This window comes from Cupressus sempervirens, chromosome 3, assembly GCF_028749045.1.
Source record: "Cupressus sempervirens isolate cs-2001-9-10 chromosome 3, ASM2874904v1, whole genome shotgun sequence".
Classification (NCBI taxonomy): Eukaryota; Viridiplantae; Streptophyta; class Pinopsida; order Cupressales; family Cupressaceae; genus Cupressus; species Cupressus sempervirens.
Window position 1 is genome coordinate 616,193,010 of NC_143120.1, and position 20,442 is coordinate 616,213,451.

Here is a 20,442-nt window from a genome sequence, read left to right on the forward strand (position 1 = left end):
GGCCTTGTTTCAACAAATATTAGGTTTCATTGTATCTAAATTTGTACCCAGATTAGATTTTCTCTAGATCCTTATCGAGACTTAATGACATTGGTTTTAGAGTAACTTTAGTTAGAGAATATCTCAGTTATGCCTGAGCTATAAAGGAAATTTTTGTAGATTTTGGTTTGGTCAACTCTTCTCTGACTTCTTTGATATTGCTTTGCAATTTCACTATAAATCCCCTTTGTCTCTAAATTGTATGACATTCTACCTTATCTCCTTCAGCCATTGATGTAAAGTGCAAGAACTATTTACCTCTCATTGGTGTATTGTAGAGATCCACAATCTTGTATGACTGTATCTATTTTGGCCTATGAATGGTATATAAGTGAAACCTCTCCTTGTGTCATTCATTTGGGTTTTCTGATCTACATGTGATTGTTAGATTAAAGCAAGTCTGGATGTGTATATCTTTTGGTGTCATGATGGTTCAATAGTGCATGTATGGGTAGAGATTGGTTTGAACACTCTATTTTGGTGCGTCACCCCCTTAGATTAGAATAGGTAGATTTTCTTCTATGAATTCCTTCTCCCTTTTCCTCTCCAAGAGTAGTTAGGTGCACCCTGACAGTAAAGGAAGCCGACCTTCTCCAGAGGCTCAACCTAATAGTTCAAGTCCCATAGCTTGGAGGTTGTTTCCATGTTTCACAAGGTTTTCCTTAGGTAAAAACTTTGGACAAGGGTGCAAACCTTTGTGACAATAGTTTTTAGCACGCCTGGTGAGACTCTATTCAAAAAATTTCAAGTCTACTGGTGTCAAAAGGATGATTTCAAGATTAATACCAAGGAGATAGTACTGGCTTCATTTTTCAAGCCTTCAAGAGGTTCATTCTTCAAGTACTTGGCAACTCTAAGCTTCAAATACATCTAGTTACAGATGAAAGTTGCAATAATTCATGCGCAAAGCTGAAACAAGGGCATCTTCTAGAGGTAAATTTTAGTACCAAGAGCTTTCATTTTCAAATCCTAGAAGAAGGAAGACTAGAGTATCTTTATCACTAGTTAGGAGTGCAATAGCAACAAATACACCTGCAAGATCTATCTCTACTCCTCCTACTGTTAGATCTCAGCCTAGATTGCCATCAACACATATCAATAGATCACTTGTCTATATGGCACAGCCTAGAGCCCATACTTTTGCCACCTTTAATGGTGGGAGTCCTCTTTTATTGGTCCAAAGACATGACATACCAATAGCTGCACTCAAAAGTATACCCAAGTTTATTGGTGAAACTTCTATCTCTCCCTCAGAACACATTCAAGAAGTTGCAAATGTCTGTAATATCCATGGTATTACAAATGATGATGTTGTAATTAGGCTTCTAGCCTCATCCTTGAAAGGAAAAGCATTACAATGGTATAGAGGTTTGGATCATGGTTCTATAATAGATTGGGATGGATTAGGAGCAAGACTATGTAAACACTTTGAGGACAAAAGTGACCATTTATCACTTTTAGAATAGCTGACTACTATAAAAAGAGCCCCCCATGGATGTATGACTAATTTCAACTATAGGTTTCAAAAGACATGGGATAGAATACCTACTTCAGTAAAGCCTACCCCTGGTAATGCCTTCTTGCATTACCTCAGAGCTTTTAATAGTGACATTGCTACTCAAATCCAAACTATGGGAGGAGATACCTTAACTAATTCTTATGACATAGCAATAAAGTCATAAAAAATCCTAATACAAGGAGGTAAGCTAGATCCAAGGCCTCCTATGCCATTCTTCCCTAATGTTCCAAATCACCAACCAGCAATGGCTCCTCTTCCCACAACTTCCACATCACAATCCCTTGCTCTAGTCCCTCAAGATTCCACATCTTCAAATAGAATAGATGAAATCAAGGAGATGATGCAATCTATGATGCTAAACATAGAGAATGTAGATAAGAGATTGCAGGGCCAAGAGAAGAAGCTAGAGGATAGCTTCTTTGTGATGCAAAAAGTGAGCAACAAGGTGGTGACTTTAGAGAGATAGCAAGCTCAAGGTAGTAAGGCTCATCAATTACAACATCAAACTCCAAATAGTGGTAGGCCTCCAAATCATAATTATGGGAATAATTCTTTTGATTAGAATAGGTAGAATAGCCATGCTTCAACCTCAAATGTAAACCAAAGTAGGGTCATAGTTCCTCAAAACAACATGGCCCAAGATCAGGATTTTTGTCCCTCCTGTAACTACTCCTATGCTTGTTGCATGTGTCAGAAGGTTGAATCTTATTTGGATTTGACCATCCAAGAGCTTGCAATAAGAGAATCATACGAGAACCAATTTAAAGATGCCTCATATATGCAAGGACAAGGTGATTTCTCCTTTATGAATCATCAAGTGGAGAAACATTGTAATGTAAACTAGGATTCCATTGCTCACAACACTAGGAGCAAAAGAAGAGCTATTGGAGATGCTACCCCTCCTCCTCCCAATCAGGCCTCAACTTCAAATGCAATATGTCATGAGCAAGTAGTAAATGATCAATCAAAAACTTCTCAATAGCAAAGGTGAAATAATGGCAGAAAAGATGTAAGTGATCCTCAGGTTGTTCCATCTCAACCTCCTACAAGTGTAGCTCCCAAGGCTTCTACCAAGAAACCTACTATGCCATTCAGTGTGGTAGAACAAAGGAAGAATAAAAATGTGAATATTTCCATGTGGGATGCTATTGCTACTATACCCATGCAAAAGAGGTTGCTACAACAAGAATTGGAAAGTATTGAACCAAAGGATCAGCCACCTAGCATGGAAAGTGCCACAAGCCTAGTACAACCATCAAGGGAGGAAGAAACAAGTAAAAAGGTTAGACCCCCTCCATTTTATGTTTCTCTAATTATAGGGGATAAACTAGTCCATAATTGCATGATTGATTCAGTGGCTAGTAGTTCAGTGATGCCTAGGTGTGTTGCTGATGCTTTGGGAATGAAATATGAGCCCATTGTTAGGGATGTATTATAGTTGGATGGTAGTACTATCAAGACTGTAGGGATCCTTAGGAATGTGAAAATGGCCCTACATGCATGCCTTGGTTGTACTATAACTCAAGATATATCTATTGGTGAAGTCAAGCCACATTTTTCCATATGCTTGTCAAGAGACTTTGCTGCCCAAATAGTTGGTTACATATCTTTTGATTGGTCATATATGTCTTTTAGAGAAAGATATGGGGCCAAAGCTTCAATCAGAGTAGAGCCTCAATCCCTCCATCATACTATACCCTACACCCCTAATCTCATCAACATGAATTGCACTATCCTAGAAATGGATGAGAAAAACACAATGAATGAGCCTACTACTTCCCTAGCAGAGATACCTGATTTTCTCTTAGATGAATGGGATAATGCATATCAATTTGATCCTATGTTAGAAACCCTTGAGACAGGCCTTAGTACATATTATATATTAGAGAAGGGTGCTCTAGTTCCCAATCTTGTGGAGACTAAAGAAGATATAAGTGGTATATGGAGCATGTACTTTGATGGCTCAAGGAATAAGAATGGATCAAGGGCTGGTGTGATGTTGATTTCTCCTGCACAAGTAAGGTACTACTTCTCCTTTAGGCTCCAATTTAGCTGTACTAATAATGTGGCCAAGTATGAATCCTTGATTTAGGGTCTCCTACTTGCTCAGAAAAGAGGAATTCAAGCTTTAAGTGTATATGGAGATAGTGAGTTGGTGGTTAATCAAGTGAGAAATCAGAATATCACCAAGAATGGTTCGCTCAAGTCTTATAAACATAGGGTATGAAATTTGCTTGAGGGTTTCAATGCATTTAATATTTAAAGCATCCCTAGAAAAGAAAATAGACATGCCGATAGACTTGCAAAAATAGGTGCATCTCATGATGTGTTAGGGAATCTTGAGAAGAAGAAGAAGCAAAAAATCAAAATGGTAGTAAGGCTTACCATCCCTGATAACAACATCCATTGGCAAGTGTTTGAATCTGATGAACAAATTGTAAGCTTCTTGCAGAATGAAGTATAGTTTTTAGATAGAAACTAGTCGAGATTGCAAGATCAGTATGGTGATCAAATCATTAATCTTAGTTCCAAAAAATTCCCTAAGGGTCTCATTACTTTAGAGAGTGTTTTCAATCTTGATGACCAAGCAAGAGGCTGAGTCATGAACTTAGCTACTGACAAAGACAATCACACCCCAGTCACGGTTGCTAATGGAAGATCCTTAAACACGGGAAAGGTATGTTCTAAGATTGAGCAAGAAAGTTTTATTCATCTATGTCAAGAATTTAATGATATATTTACTTGGACATATGATGATTTGAAGGGTTTTGACCCAAGGTTGTTTTAGCATACCATATATTTAATTGATAATGTCAAACTAGTAAGACAAAAATAGAGGCCAGTGAATCCCAAAATTGAACCCTTAATGAGAAAGGAGCTATCCAAATTGATTGAGGCCAATATAATTTTCCCCATCAAGCACTCGTCATGGGTAGCAAACCTTGTCCCTGTTAGGAAGAAGAATGGACAAATTAGATCGTGTGTGGACTTTAGGGAAATTAACCAAGCTTCCCTTAAAGATCACCATCCTCTTCCTTCCATGGAGCAAATTTTGTCCAAGGTTAGTGGTTCAAAGAGGTTTTCATTTCTTGATGGATTTTCTAGATACAATCAAGTACTGGTCAAAGAGTCTAATAGGTACAAGATTGCATTCACTACCAAATAGGGTACCTATGCTTATTGTAAGATGCCATTTGGGCTAACTAATCCAGGTGTTACATTTTAGAAGGCAATGGAGATGGCCTTCAAAAACATGATTGAAAAGTTTGTATTAGTTTACCTTGATGATATCATAGTGTATTCAAAGAGAGTAGAAGATCATTTTGATCATTTGAGATAGGTGTTCTCAAGGTGTAGAGAGTTTGGGATATCCCTTAACCCAAACAAGTGTGTCTTTGCTACCAATCAAGGAAAATTATTGGGAAAAATTGTATCTAAGGGTGGTTTAACCATTGATCCAAAAAGAACAAAAGAAATACTTGCTCTCCCTCTTCCTAAACATAAAAGGGGATTGCAAAGTTTCCTTGGTAGGATAAATTTTGTGAGAATATTTATCCCTGATCTTGCTACCATGGTAAAACACCTTACAACTATGCTCAAGAAAAGTATGGTCTTTGCATGGACCAAGGAAGGGAAGGAAATTTTTAGCCTTGGCCCCCACTCTCATTAATCCAAATTTTGAAAAGGATTTCATCCTTTATACCCTAGGTGGTGAGTCAAGTGTTTTTTTTGTCTTGGCTCAAACAAATGATAAAGATGAAGAACACCCCATAGCTTTCTTTAGTGAAGGGCTTAAAGAGTATGAAGTAAAATATAGCTATATAGAGAAGAAAGCCCTTGTAGTCATTAGAGCTTTAAAGAAATTTAGACACCTCCTATCTCATAATACAATTCATTTGTTAGTACCCCATGCCATTGTGAAGGATTTCCTTTTAAGAAAAGATATTACTGAGAAGAGAGCTGGTTGGATTACTAAAGTAATGGAATATGATGTTGACATCTAGATCACCAAGCTGGTAAGAGGGAAAGGGTTGTGTAAACAGATGATATCATCTCAAGAATTAGATAAGGAAGTTGCTATGAGCAACAAGAGACAAGAAATGATGACCCAAGGAACTGGATGAATGATATGAGGAATTTCTTATTAGGCAATGGATACCCTCAAGGATTAGATAAAACTAAAAGGAGATAGTATAGATTATAGTCATTTCCTTATGTTATAGTTGATGGTATCCTTTTTAGGAAAGATTTAAATGGAGCCCTATTAAGATGCATTGACATAGACCAGGTTGAAAGAATGATCAAAGAGCTTCATGATGGTCCTGATGGTGGTCACTTCTCAGCAAGGACAACTGCAATGAAGGTCATGAGGGCTAGTTACTACTGGCCATCCCTATTCCATGATTGTAATAGGTATGTGAGGAAATGTGAAAAATGTGCCTTCTTCTCTAGTAAGAAAAATCTTGCAGCTCTTCCTCTTCATCCTTTTCAGGTGGACTAGCCTTTTGCTTAATGGGGATTGGATTTCATAGGCCCTATCAATCCTTCTTCTAGTTCCGATCATAAATAGATTTTAGCTGCTACAAAGTACTTCACTAGATGGATAGAGGTAGTTGCATTGAAGGATGCCACAAAATATTTGGTTGTTGAGTTCCTTGACCAAATTGTGACCAAGTTTGGTGCCCCTTCAACCATTATTTCAGATAATGCAAAACTTTTTGTAGGAGCTCAGATTTGTGCATGGGCAGTTGACCTTAATATCCACTTAAGAACATCCTAAAACTACTATACTTAGGGTAATGGTTTGGCTAAGTCATCCAACAAAAACTTGAATAGGATTATGAAAAGAACTATAGAGGATAACCAGAGGTGTTGGCATCAAAAGTTGAGGACTGCACTATGGGCTGACAGAATAATACCTAAGAGGTCAATAGGAAATTCACCACTTATGTTGGTATATGGTAGAGAGGCAAGGCTTTCAATTTCATTAGAATTCTCATCCCTAGAACTAGCTCATTAGCTAGAGCTAATTGAAGATGATGCCATGATAGTGAGAATAGCAAAGCTGATGGAGCTGGAAGAGAAAAGAAGTTAGGCCATGGAGACCATAGAAATACATTAGCAGTAGGTGAAAAGGAGCTTTAACAAGAAGGCTAGGGTTAGAACCTTCAGAGAGGGTGATTTAGTTTTGAAATGGGATGCAGAAAGGGTAAAACTAGGGGGATACTCAAAATTTGATGCACTATGGAGTGGTCCCTATTTGATTGTTAGTTGTAAGCAGGCCAATGCTTTTCAATTAAGTAGGCTTGATGGTGAAATTTTTCCTATCCTAGTCAATGGGATATATCTCAAACCATGTTTCTAACAGGGTTTGAGTTTTCATGTACAAAGGTAGCTTAGTTTTCTTTCTGTTGTTTTCTAGCTTTCCAAGAAGTGCATGAGCACAAGTTTCTCTCTATGAGATAGCCATTTTTTTGAAGTTTTGAAGGTTGTAGAAGGTTTTTTGGTCTCTGGTTCTAGTTGTAGAGATAGAGGGAAAGTTTTCATGGTTTTTTTCCCATAGAGGTAGGGTTAGGGTTTCACAGTGCACTAATCCAAATCTTTTGCTACTCTATAGCCGAATGGATGCATAAGGTCACTGGTCACACACATAGCTGGCTTGCATCCCCTTTGAGTCACCAAAACTATTACCTAATTTTACCCCTGCCAAAATTTGAATTTTGAATACTTGACCCACCCAATGGCCACTTCCTATCTTTAATATTATTTTAATTCCCTAGAAATACAAAATAAAATGATTAAACCTTATGATATTTCTTTTCGCTAGCCTGCAACTTTCCTCACCATTGGATCCTGTTAAGATCTATGGATGTTGCGTTCTTGCTATGAAAAGTTACAAGGTTGTTTGCCATAGTGAGATAGCGACCATCAAAATTTTGCTATGGTACTAAAAAATGAAGTTCGATGCCAATTTTGATAAGTCCTCAGAAGTTGCTATGTCACTATCCAAAAATCTATGTTTCTCGCTGTTAGTGACATAGCGCCCAGATGAAAAGTAATACTATGGCAACATTTTAGAGAAAGTGGGTCCTAGACAATGCTTCGTTAGATATCAGTTATAAATTTTTGGCACACAATGGAATCTAGTGGGATACATGTATACGTTGGGAAAACTGACGGCATAAGAGGTCGCGATCTCGCTATTGGGAAACTTGTTCTTCTCACCGTCAGAAACATAGCACCCAATTGGTAAATAAACACATGGTGGGACCTCAAACAATGTGGAAAGGTGACTAGGATGAAAGTAAGCTTTTGGTTTGTTGCTAGTACTGCATATTCTTTTGCGTCATCAATGCCTCGGACCCATGCCCATTCATAAAGCATGTCAATGATCTCGATCATCAGATCATCTCAGATCAACAGTCCTTGCTATCTCCCTATGGGAAGTTGCAAGTTGTTTAGTCTATGCGACATAGCAAGTATGGGACCCACCAATTCTTCATAGCACTTTGTATAGTTTCTCTACCTTTGATTTGGTCTTAGATCTACGATCATCGCTATCTCACTATGGTGAGTTGCACGAAGGTTACAAACAAAAACATAGCGACAAGGGATCCACCATATTTCTTTTAAGTAATGCATAAAATTTCTTCCACATGATCAATGTAGAATCAATGATGGTCACTATCTCACTATGACAAGGTTCTCACTTTTTATGTATAAAAAGATAGCGATTCAGTGACATGTGTCCTTGCGGGCTCGGGGAGATAAGGCTGTAGTTGGCATTAATAGTTAGAGGTTGGAAGTTGGGAGACTACCATGGTCAAGGTTCTGAGGATGTAGCACAGTCAGTTATAAAGATGTGGTCAAACTTGGGAAGACCTTGTAGGTGGCAAAATGAAATGAAATAATTTGCCTACGTCGCCCATTCTGGTTACAGGACTTGTTTGACCTGCTGATTTTTGTTGACTGATGAGCCAGAAATGAAGGAGATTGAGTTTTTTTGCACGATTTGATCCTTGTGATCAATGCCAACCACTCTTGAATGAATGTTGAACTCAGTGAATGAAGGAGAACACTCCACCACCCCAGTTTATCCATCTACTTGGTCAAAATGGTTTAATGGTGTCGTTCCTGTCAGGGCCCTGTTTCAACAAATATCAGGTTTCTTTGTATCTAAATATGTACCTAGATCAAATTTTCTCTAGATCCTTATCGAGACTTAATGGTAGTGGTTGTAGAGTGACTTAAATTAGAGAATATCTTAGTTATGCCTGAGCTATAAAGGCAATTTTTGTAGATTTTGGTTTGGTTGACTCTTCTCTGACTTCTCTAATATTGCTCTGCAATTTCATTGTAAATTTTATTTCTCTAAACTGTATGACATTCTACCTTATCTCCTTCAGCCATTGATGTAAAGTGTAAGAACTATTTGCCTCTCATTGGTGTATTGTAGAGATTTGCAATCTTGTATGACTGTATCTCTTTTGACCTATGAATGGTATATAAGTGAAACCTCCCCTTGTGTCATTCATTTGGATTTTTTGATTTGCACGTGATTGTTAGATTAAAGTAAGTTTGGATGTGTATATCTTTTGGTGTCATGATGGTTAAATAGTGCGTGTATGGGTAGAGATTGGTTTGAACACTCTATTTTGTTGCATCACCCCCTTAGATTAGAATAGGTAGATTTTCTTCTATGCATTCCTTCTCCCTTTTCCTCTCCAAGAGTAGTTAGGTCCACTCTGATAGTAAAGGAAGCCAGCCTTCTCCAGAGACTCAACCTCATAGTTCAAGTCCCATAGCTTGGAGGTTGTTTCCATGTTTCACAAGGTTGTCCTTAGGTAAAAAATTTGAACAAGGGTGCAAAACTTTGTGACAACAATAATCTCTATTGGAAAGAAATTGATAATGGATTGATGATTTTGGTAATATTTGTTGATGATATCATATTTAGAGGAAATGATGATGAAAGTAACAAGTTTGTAGAAGAAATGAAGAAGGAATTTGAAATGAGCATGATAAGAGAGATAAAATATTTTCTAGGATTAAAAATTGTGTAGGATAAAGAAGGAATCTTCATTTCTCAGAGTAAGTATTTGAAAGATTTACTAAAAAGGTTTGGTATTGTAATATGTAAAAAAATTCAAAAATCTATGATAAATGGACACAAGTTGTCTACAAAGGATGAGACACCTAATATTGAGAAGAAGAAGTATAGATCTATGATCAGAGGATTGCAATATCTAACTCACACAATGCTAGATATAGAAAATGAAGTTGGAATTGTTGCAAGATTCCAAGCTAATCCCATAGAAGCACATTATGTAGTAATTAAAAGGATATTTAGATACCTAAAAGAAACACTAGAGTTCTAAATATGGTATGATAGATCTAATGATTTCACTCTATATGCTTATAATGATGTTGATTGGGTAGGCAATATGGATGATAGAAAGAGCACCAGTGGTGGAGCCTTCTTTCTTGGAGGAAGATTGGTTCCTTGGCTAAGTAAGAAGTAGGATTGTACCTCACAAAGTATAGTGGAAGTAGAATATGTTGCAACAACAAATAATTGTAATCAAGTTTTTTGGATGAAGTAGATGCTCAAGGATATAAGGATAGAATTTAGTGAACTTGTTTTCATACATTGTGACAACACAAGCACAGTAAATATGTCTAAGAATCTAGTGTTGCATTCTAAGACTAAGAACATTTCTATCAAGTATCACATGTTGAGAAAGAAAGTTGTAAAAAAAGAAATTAGATTGGAGTATGTGAGCACTAAAGAGAAGATTGCAGACATCTTCACTAAGCCTCTTCCCAAAGAGACTTTTGAGTATTAGCGAGGTATGATAGGGGTTATGCCCCTTCCTACATCAGAGTAGATGATACAAGAGTGTATCAATCTAGTATAATAGAGGACTATTATTTGTTTGGATTGAATGTTGATGTTTCATGTATGGGGGAGTATTTGTAATGGACATAGTCATCTAGGACTCTTGTTAGATGTTGTTATGAACAGTGTCTTTGGACACTTGAGCTAGTTAGAAATAGTTGTTGCAAAGATTGTTGGTTGCCGAAATCTTTGACATTGATGTCAATGTGGGAGAAGTTTAGCATGAAAAACAACATGGAGAAGTATAGAGGTTGGAGAAGTACATCATGGAAAATATTTTAATGTAAAGCATATGAGATATATGAATGGAGGAGAATGATTGATGAAGAGGATTTGAAAAGAAAGATTAACAGTCTTTTGAAATTGGTATTTTTGGAACTAGATTTTTTTTCATTTATGTTTCCATCAATGCCAAAGGGGGAGATTGTTGGAAGCATGAATCTTGATGATATTCCTATGGGGTAGTATTGTAGAGACATGATCAAATCATTATCATGATGATATGTTACATTCATCACAGTGTTTGTCATTGATGTCAACATAGCAGTTTTTTGTGGTATTTGACAAAAGAACAATGAAAAGATAAAGTTGGTACAGACAAATTGTTGAGTATATTCAGTAACAAGGTTATAGGGAGATACTATTAAGTTTCTAGTATATGTAGCTAACCTTGCAAGCATAAGATATTAAGTTTGGATGAACTTATACAAGTTCTGGTAAAGACTATTGTGAGATAGAGTTCATGGATGCATATTCTGGTAAACTTGTTATGTCTCTTAGTAGATTTGTTATTTTGAGAAGTTGAAGTTAAAGATGTGAAGAATAAATGTTGGTGATGACATGGCTAATTTTTTTCATTATAATGTGTTCTTATTGTGGTCCTATAATAATTAATTGAGAAGGTGTAACAACCAACTCAGGGAATTTTTTTATGGATTTAATATAAAGGAAGAAAATTTTCCTTTATCATGAATATGGAAGTGGAGTGATTTTAGGTAGCATAAAGAGTGGAATGCGAAGTTTATTAGAGTAGAGTGAAGATGAAGAAAACTTTATTGCCTAGGTGTTATTGTGTGATCCAAAGTTGGATACTTGGATCTAAGGTTTATGACTTGGTCTATAAGGTCTAGCAATGATTGGTTCAATTGATAGGACAAAGGAAAGAAGTTAAAGTACAATACATACAATTATTCTACAAAGAATAGTTGAGAGATTAATTGGATGGTGAGTTTAGTCATCTTGCCCTTGAAGCTATTTGGACAATGGGTCTATTGAGATTTGATTGAAAAGATCATTATTGAAGAGAGACTATTAAAAGAGGGAGATTATTAAAGTAAACTATGTGTTTCAATCATTATTTGTCACTGATGTAAAACCTATTATTTTCTAGTAAAAAAAATGCTTATAAGATTCAAGTACTATCACTTATTTGATTGATAAAGAGGATTTGATCAATAAGATGTAACAAAAGCACCTAGAGGAAAGGTTGAGTTATGATTTTGTAATGAAGTACAAGGATCAGTTAAGGCAGTAATGACATGATGTATTGATAATCTACATAAGGTTACAAATGTTGGCTACACTAAGAAAGTTTAGAAGAACAAGTTACACAAAGTTTGTGTGCCAAGCTTGACTAAGTGGATAGTAGGTGCTGAGAAAAGTCAGTGCAAGCTGAGCAGAAAGTTAGTTGGAGTTGAGTGAAAGAAAATTCTAGTGGATGCCAAGCAAGATAGTTGATGTCGAGTAAATTTTGGTTGATGTCAGGCATTAGTAAACTTTAGTTGATGCTAAGTGATTTTACAGTTGATGCTGAGCAACGTAGTATGTGCCGAGCATCATAAAGTTGATAATGCCAAGCTATTACATTATGTTAAAGATCAAAGATTCACCAAATCTAAGCCAACAAGTTTGTTTTCTTGAAACTTATGAACCAAGAGGAGGATAAGTTTGATGAGTTGGTGTCACAGAATTTGATGTAAACCCTTTTTAGAAAAATTCAAATGGATTCTAAGAGAAGTTTGTAGAAGAGATACAAGATATGGGGTAGATAAATTATATCCTACCTAATCCATTTGAACCCTAAATTGGACAATGTAAAATGAGCAAAAAAAATCCTAATTTCCTATTTATAAGAATATCTGGTCATGAAGCAATAGTTGTCATGTTCCAGAACCTGAGAAATAGAAGGAGTTAAGGGTTTTGCTTCATCAAGTGACCTAAGAGGAGAGTCTATAATGGCATGTTAAGAAAGAAGGTTTAAGGAGATGAATGCTTGAAGGGTGAACAAGCTATCAGAGCTACAAACTATGAAGGCCAAAATAGAATTGGGGACTAAATAAGAGATCTATAATTTGGAAGAGAAGTAAGTTGTATGAGATCAAAGCTCTACTATTACTCTCTAACAATTGTATTATTCTAAGGTAAATCCTTTGGATTAAGGTTGACCTAACAATCATTTGCAAATCCTTTAACTGGGTGGCATTCCAAGTGAATGGCCTAAAGTCCTCTAACAAGGCTCACTCCTAATAGGATGATTGAAATCCCTTAACCAGGTCATATTTAATAGTGTGTATTATAACCTTTAACAAGGTTGGCCTTTCACAGGGCATCACTTCAAAAGAGTGAAAAGGAGTAGCATGTTATTGGTGGTTTTTCCCAAATTGGGTTTCCATGTAAACCATTGTGTTAAGTCTGTTGATGAATCTATTATATTTCGTGCTTTACATTTCTAAAAATTGATTTGACAATAACCTACAAGTTTTTGTGATTGCATAATCTTATGAATGCATGCATGGGTATGAATATTTTATGGGTTCACTAAGCTGTGAAAAGTTTTATTTATACATTTGGACCTTGGATAGCTGATTCACCATCCCCCTCCAGTTATTCTAAAAGTATTCCAACAAGGTCCTTCTATCTTCTACAACTCCTAATAGAGTTGGAATCTTCTAACAAGGATACAAAGTCTCCTAACAGGGACTCATATGTACTAAATATTGTAATAAACTCCTAATGGGGTCCATCCTCTAACAAGGAATATTTATATTAGTACATCATCTTGTGGGCATCATTCCCACTGAGTTTTTCCCTATGATCAAGGGTTTTCCTAGTTAACATATCTAGTGTAATTGTCTATGTGCATCTTGTTATGGTTGTTGTTTACTTTGGTTGAATGGATAATATTGTTTAAGGTTGATAAATGTTTTAATTATTTGATAATTGATTCACCCCTCTCTTAGTTATCTTGGTGGACTATTGTTTCTAACATGAATGTATGTTGATTCTAGACTAGATTATTTTCAAGTTGCTCTACCAGAGAGATAGATGGTTGAGGATGATGTTAGAATTAGATTGAAGATGTAGAATGAGGTTTATGACCTAAGGAATAAAGACTAAAGTATGCACAATAACACTCTTAAAGTCCCAAAATGATATTTGGGAGCCTAAACTAGGTTTTTTGACTATCAAATGCACTTAGATAGAGCAAACTAATCCCATGGTGCACTTGGGGCTAGTTAGAGCACATTTGGTAGTTTCAAAGTGTAATTGGTAAGTTGGACTAAAACTAGAGTATTTTTTGGGTTTGGTGACTTCTAGAATGATGTTCTAGAGATCCAAATGACAGAGGATGGTGGTATGATAAAAAGGGTTAAAGTGTGCAAGATGAAGGTTAGGCATGCAATAATTGAAGTCTAGGAGATGCAAGATGCAGATTAAGGAATAAAATGGAAATACTAAGGGATGCAAAGTGAAGCCTAAGGAAAGTAATATGAATGACAAGGGATGCAAAATGAGCGCTAATAAGATGTAGTATGAGGCCTAGAGGATGCAAGTATGAGGCTCAAAATATGGTCAATGCAAGTGTATGTTATGCAATGGTGAAATCTAAGTCATGCCAAGCACTCCTAAGGTTACAAGTTTCCATGTTTTCCAAGTTTCAAGTGTTTGGACAAAGTTTTCAATGTCTTGACAAGAGGTGTAATATTTTGGTAATTTTTTATAGTATCCAAGGTATAAATTTTCAAATTTGGCTTTAGCTTGATTAACATTTTACACACACACACAAGTCACTGTAAACAAGAATAGTTGTTGTTAGAGTAAACAAACACACCACAACCTAGGCTTTAAGAATGTATCCACTAAATTCCCACTTGAACCAAAGTTCAGCCACACTTATCAAAAATAGACAACTTAGAATCTTGTCACCACATTCTCCTCCTTACAACGTACTCAATTCTCAAGGCTACCAAGATCCACTTTACAAGGGATTGTTGTCTCTACTAAGGACCACGAGTATGTGGGATGTCTTCATGGGCATGGGTGACTCCCTAAGCTAGTGGATATGAAGGTTTTTGGCCTCTAAAACAAGGTATTTAGTGTGGGAATTCCATTGAAAAACTGAATGATAAACTTCCTTAGAAGGTTTCCTAGCCTTGAGAATTGGGGTTTGATGCACTACAAGGGTACTAGAGGAGAGCTATTATGCAAAAATACTACTGACATGACATTAAACATACAAGGTTTGTTATAGTGGATGAAATATTGACCTGGCTTTGGCCCATTACCCCTTCAAGGTCATCCCTTGGGGATCACCAAGTGGTGAGTCTTGGGTCCAAGGCAGGCCTCTCTATAGAAATTGCACATAATTATCTTGTACCCAAGATCCATGAATGGCAAGGGGAGAGGATATGTCCATGAAACTTATAGAGTTATAAAAAATGCATAAACACCAACTAGAATAGAAAATTCATTTTAGTGCACCAAAAAAAGTGTTATTTAATCTAGAAAAACCACACATAGAGTTTGGACAAGCACATGAGTCTTCAACAATGTCTTGCAAACAAGCATTAGTAGTTTTTCAATGAATGTCTTCTCCCAATGACTGCCACATGTTGCGAATAGCTCATCAGTAACACAAAATCATCTACTCTAGGTCCTAGAATGAAACTAAAACCCTAGATGTATATTCTAATCAAAATAGATGTTTTCTATGAACCAAATACGCTCTTACAGAGAAGACTACACCCCAAAAAGACAAAATGACTCAAGAAGCCCCCAAGTGCACTCAGATAGTGTTAACTATGCCTATGGTTCACTTTGGGACCAAAAGGGCATAGTTAGTAGTTTCTAGGCATAGTCAAGAGAGTGGAAGCAAGCTATGGGGAAATGATGCCTAAACAAGACCCAAAACTTGAAATTTTGAAACCTACTCAACCAAGTGCTCACAGACAATGCAAAGTGCACCCATGGTGCTTGGGGCCCAAAAGGGTGTAGTTGGTCAGGTGTGAATATCATGTAGGGTTAATTGTGACTTATAGGCCCCTAAAATAGCTTCCTAGAGGTCCCAAGTGTGCCCTAATAGAGTAGAGTGCACCCTAGGACATCAAGTTATTAACATGCATAAATGAAAGCTTAAAATCATATTGCTAGGTCCCCTAATTAAACTAAGTGTGATAAGAAAAATTAGATAGCCATTATACCTTTCCAAGTGAGCTCCTTCCTTGCACCTACAATCACATAAGCAAGAAACCCAAGTTAGTTAAGCATGATCTTCATGTCGGGTTGACCGGTTGTAGGACCAAAAAATGGGTTAAACATCTTATATACTATGAGGAAATTACAAAACTCAATAAAAATATTCTAATACCCTCTATTCTACCATGAAATCCAACTAAAAAAGAGAAAGCAACATAAAGTAAAAATTCCCTCTCTAGTTGTAGCTCCCATGTTCTTCTTTCTTTTCCATATGATGTAGCTCCAATTGCCTATAATGCACACAATTGAAAAACAAAAGCCTATGCTATGATAATGCTATGAGAGTACTAGAAGAGGGATTTTAAGCCTAAGGGACCAATGAAGTTGAAGGACTTGAAGGAATAGAAATGGGAGCAATGTGGCTCATTTTATAGCCACCACGCAAGAGGAGAGAATTGAACTTGTCACCTTGAATGTGCAACTTGGAAAGAGATTGCTTTTGGAAATATATAACACAAGATGCCAAATCTAAGATTGTATTATGCATAGAAGTCAACACACCTATAAATAGAAGAGGATCTATGACATGTCATGTGACACCTCAAAGTCACTTATAGCCAAGAATTTATGATGATGAAGGCTAAATACATATATGTGTAAGGAATAAGAATATATGGATTATGACATATCTTAGTCTAGTGTAAGGATAAAATCCATGACATAAGATGTCCATGTGTCACAATGATATTATGTGGAATATTTGAATTGAAAATTCATTATTCCACACAAATGGAATTTAGTAATTTGGAATTTGAGGTGGAAAATATGACTTAGGAAATTGAGAATTTCCATGGTTTGAGAATGACAAATCAATTAATTAATAATATTAATCAAATGAGGGTTTTAGTTAGGAAGAATGATTAGTAAATGTGAGATGAAAACAATTTGGGATGACATAGCATTAAATTATGGGTTATTTAATCCTATAGAGAAAATTAATAAATGATTGGCCAATTTGGTTTGATAAGTGCGACAATATCCTTTGATGAAATGTGATGATTATGAGAATTGACTAAGATGATGATGGGTAGACCAAAGCCATGGTCAATTTGAATGACTGATTAGGATTGATAACATGCCAAGGACACATTACATGGATTAAGGACATGTAACATTTAATTGACATTGTAAATGCTATAGGATCAAGATTGATTGATAGGGTTGATCATAATAACATCAATAGATATTATAAATGCTATTAAATTGATTTGATGATATCACAATCTGAAACTAAGGAACTCAAAAATGTCAAAAATCAGATGATGTGAATGACAGTTCAACCTAACACTAAGAGTGTCATGCCCAAATTTTACAGGGCAAAAACACAACTTCAAAATTATTTATTTATTTATTTATTTTGACAATTACTATTTAAACCAATTACAAATTAAAATATACTACAACACACTAACTAATATCTTACTAACCATTTATACAATTACATTTATCCTACTCAACTATATTTCTATTCACTACCTTCATTTCTTACATCTTACATAGAACCCTAACTTTAATTTATTCCACATATCAATCTAACTTTATTTATATCTAAAATTTACTAACTAGTTATCTAACCTACTATGCAAACCCCAAACACATCTACCATCAAAGACACATCTTACTAACTATCCTCTCTAAGGAAGATTACTTATTAACTAACCACTACTATCCATCTTAATATCTCCCTTTAATTGCAACTACCTACTAACCAATTAATTAGAATATTCTAACATTGTACTCTCACTAATTTTTGACCCTATCTAGGTGCCAACTAATCCTAACTATCCCATAGAGATGGGTTAATAGTACATGATATTTAGGTAATGATATAACTATACAAATTTCAATAACACCATTACTTTACTTATATATTAGATATACTACACTACTATGTAATAATTAGTATCTTGCATGTGTAAGAAAAAAAATTACATCATTACCTACGCCTACCCCCTATCGATAATATCACTCCTTAAGCCCCTATCTAAATGCCCTACCAACATTCTTGGGTCCTTTACCTAGTAAACTTCCCAAATACTTAGGAAATTATATATCCTTTCCACTTGGTCGATCCCTAGAAAAAGGACTAACATTGTGTAAAGTGGGGAGGATATCCATGACCTCTGACTTGGATCATATTTTTGGGTGGTGCTCCCATGCATTGGGCTTAGGATATGGCATGATCAGAGGAAGTTGGGAAAGTGGGGAGCACTCCCCCTCCCATGTATTTGTCTCCCTAAGGCACCTTTTTCTCTTATCATGTCTAGCTCACAAACACATAAGTATTTTTTTTTTTTGCTTGTTTCTTTTCGTAACTTGTATTTAGGTGGTTGATTTTGCTTAATAGAAAGATGTGTAGGGATTTAATTTTATATTATTTAATATTTTTGAGTTCCCATTCACGTAACTCTCATGGGTCTAGACATGTCTATTGATTTTTTTTTCTTAGGTGTTCCTTGTGTTAACATTTTCTAGGGTTAGTATTAGCCTTTTTATTTTCTATATGGGGAAATCGCTAGGAATATTCTATTGAGTATTATAGTGGACTGTAATAGATAGAGTGGTATCTTTTCATCCCCATACAAAATCCAAAGAAATAAAATCAATCTACAACAAGGTTCCACGAAGAGTTTTATTGCATTTTATCCTATACTCCATTTATAGGATATAAATGTGGGCTTAATAGTGACTTAATTTGGCTAGTTTATTGTATCCAATTATTAGTTCTACTAAAGCAACTTGAAATAATAAGTAAATAAGCTCAATTCTTAAGGACTTTTTCATACTAATTGCTTGTTTTATTACATAAATTTTATTGCTTATATTTTGACAAGATCCATTATAATATCTACTAGCATATTCCTTATAAGGAAACTCTAAATGAAATTTCTTATTAACTAACTAAAATATGAGACTTATTTACATGAGCAACCACAATCAAATGCATTTTCCATCCATGATTCAAAAATAATTATGACTATTCTTTACATGAAACTCTCTCTATCCTTTCATATGTGACTAAGATGATAAATAACTCTTTCTATTCCAATGTAAACTAAACACATAAAAATAGATTCTTTCAATGCAATTAGTTAAAAGAACATCCAAATTACTTTTTTCCTTTCATGAAACCATTCTTCATAGTGATATACACAAAATGGAGAGTTTCTTTTGTAGCACAATACAAAAAACAACAAATAGAAAAGTTTTCCCTTACAATGCAATGTTTAATGACATGGAGGAAGATTTATCCTTCCAAATGCATTACATAATGACATATCACTCCCTTGATGCTATGCAATCATTCATTAAAAAAATGATCTAATAAGATGGGGGGTATTCTCCAATACATGTACAATGTACAATGACAAGTTCTCTCCTTCAAGTAACACCTAGAAGATGATCATTCCAAGCTTTTCTTTTACATTGCTCCCTTGAGCACAAGATCTCACAAAGAAAACAACAAGAACCATGGAGGCTCACCACCCATCATAGGCTTCTATGAAGCCACCTAATGATCAAAGGAAACAAGACTCAAATGGATTACACCCATACAACTAACACCACATACAATAGAACATTATGATACATAGCCAATCCCTCCAAGGTTTAAACAGAATGATTCATTGTTGGAATCATAAAACAATGGGTGAAGATGGGCTCTCCAAACAGGAGAATGTCATATCCATATACAAATATACATTTGCAAATGCACAATGCCTCTTCAAGGCTATCAAACAAGGAATATGGCTTCAATGGAGCCTATACTCCATGAATAACAAAACCTTCTCCAAGAAGAAAATCTCTCAACTTCAATGTTGAGCCCAACTAACCCCTTCACCCAAGGCATCTCTTCCCTCCCAAAGGTGAGTGAAGCCTTCACACCCATACAACATTTCATACAAAAAATCAAGACAAAAAGCAAGAGAAATTCATCACAACATTTACACATAACAAAAAATACAACACCACATACATTACATATTTCCATTCACAATATGAACAAGTATTCTACATAATGAACAAGTGCAATGAGGATCATGGAATGGGCACCAACCTTTGTCAAAGCTAATGGCAAGGAAAGCTATTGAAGAGCTCCCTATTTCCTTAGCTCCCTCTCTAAACCTTAATTGTCTCTAAATATAGAGAGTGGGTGAACACACCACTAGTTTGTCCAAGACCCCCAAAAAAAACTCTCCCACTACCTCCTTTTGGCAAAAACACCAAGTAACCATCTCTTACAATTTTTCCCTACCAAATTTGTTACTTTTGACTAAGAGAAAAGATGGGGTTGAACTAATGGGACAACTCAATTTTCGAAATGGTGGAAGAATGCATTGGTTAAGGGGTCCCCTAGGCTAGCTGAGCAATAAAATGGTCAAATTTAGGCCCCTCGCATGTTATGCTAACATATGGGTAGCTTATTTTCACAAAAATGGCACTTTGGGAC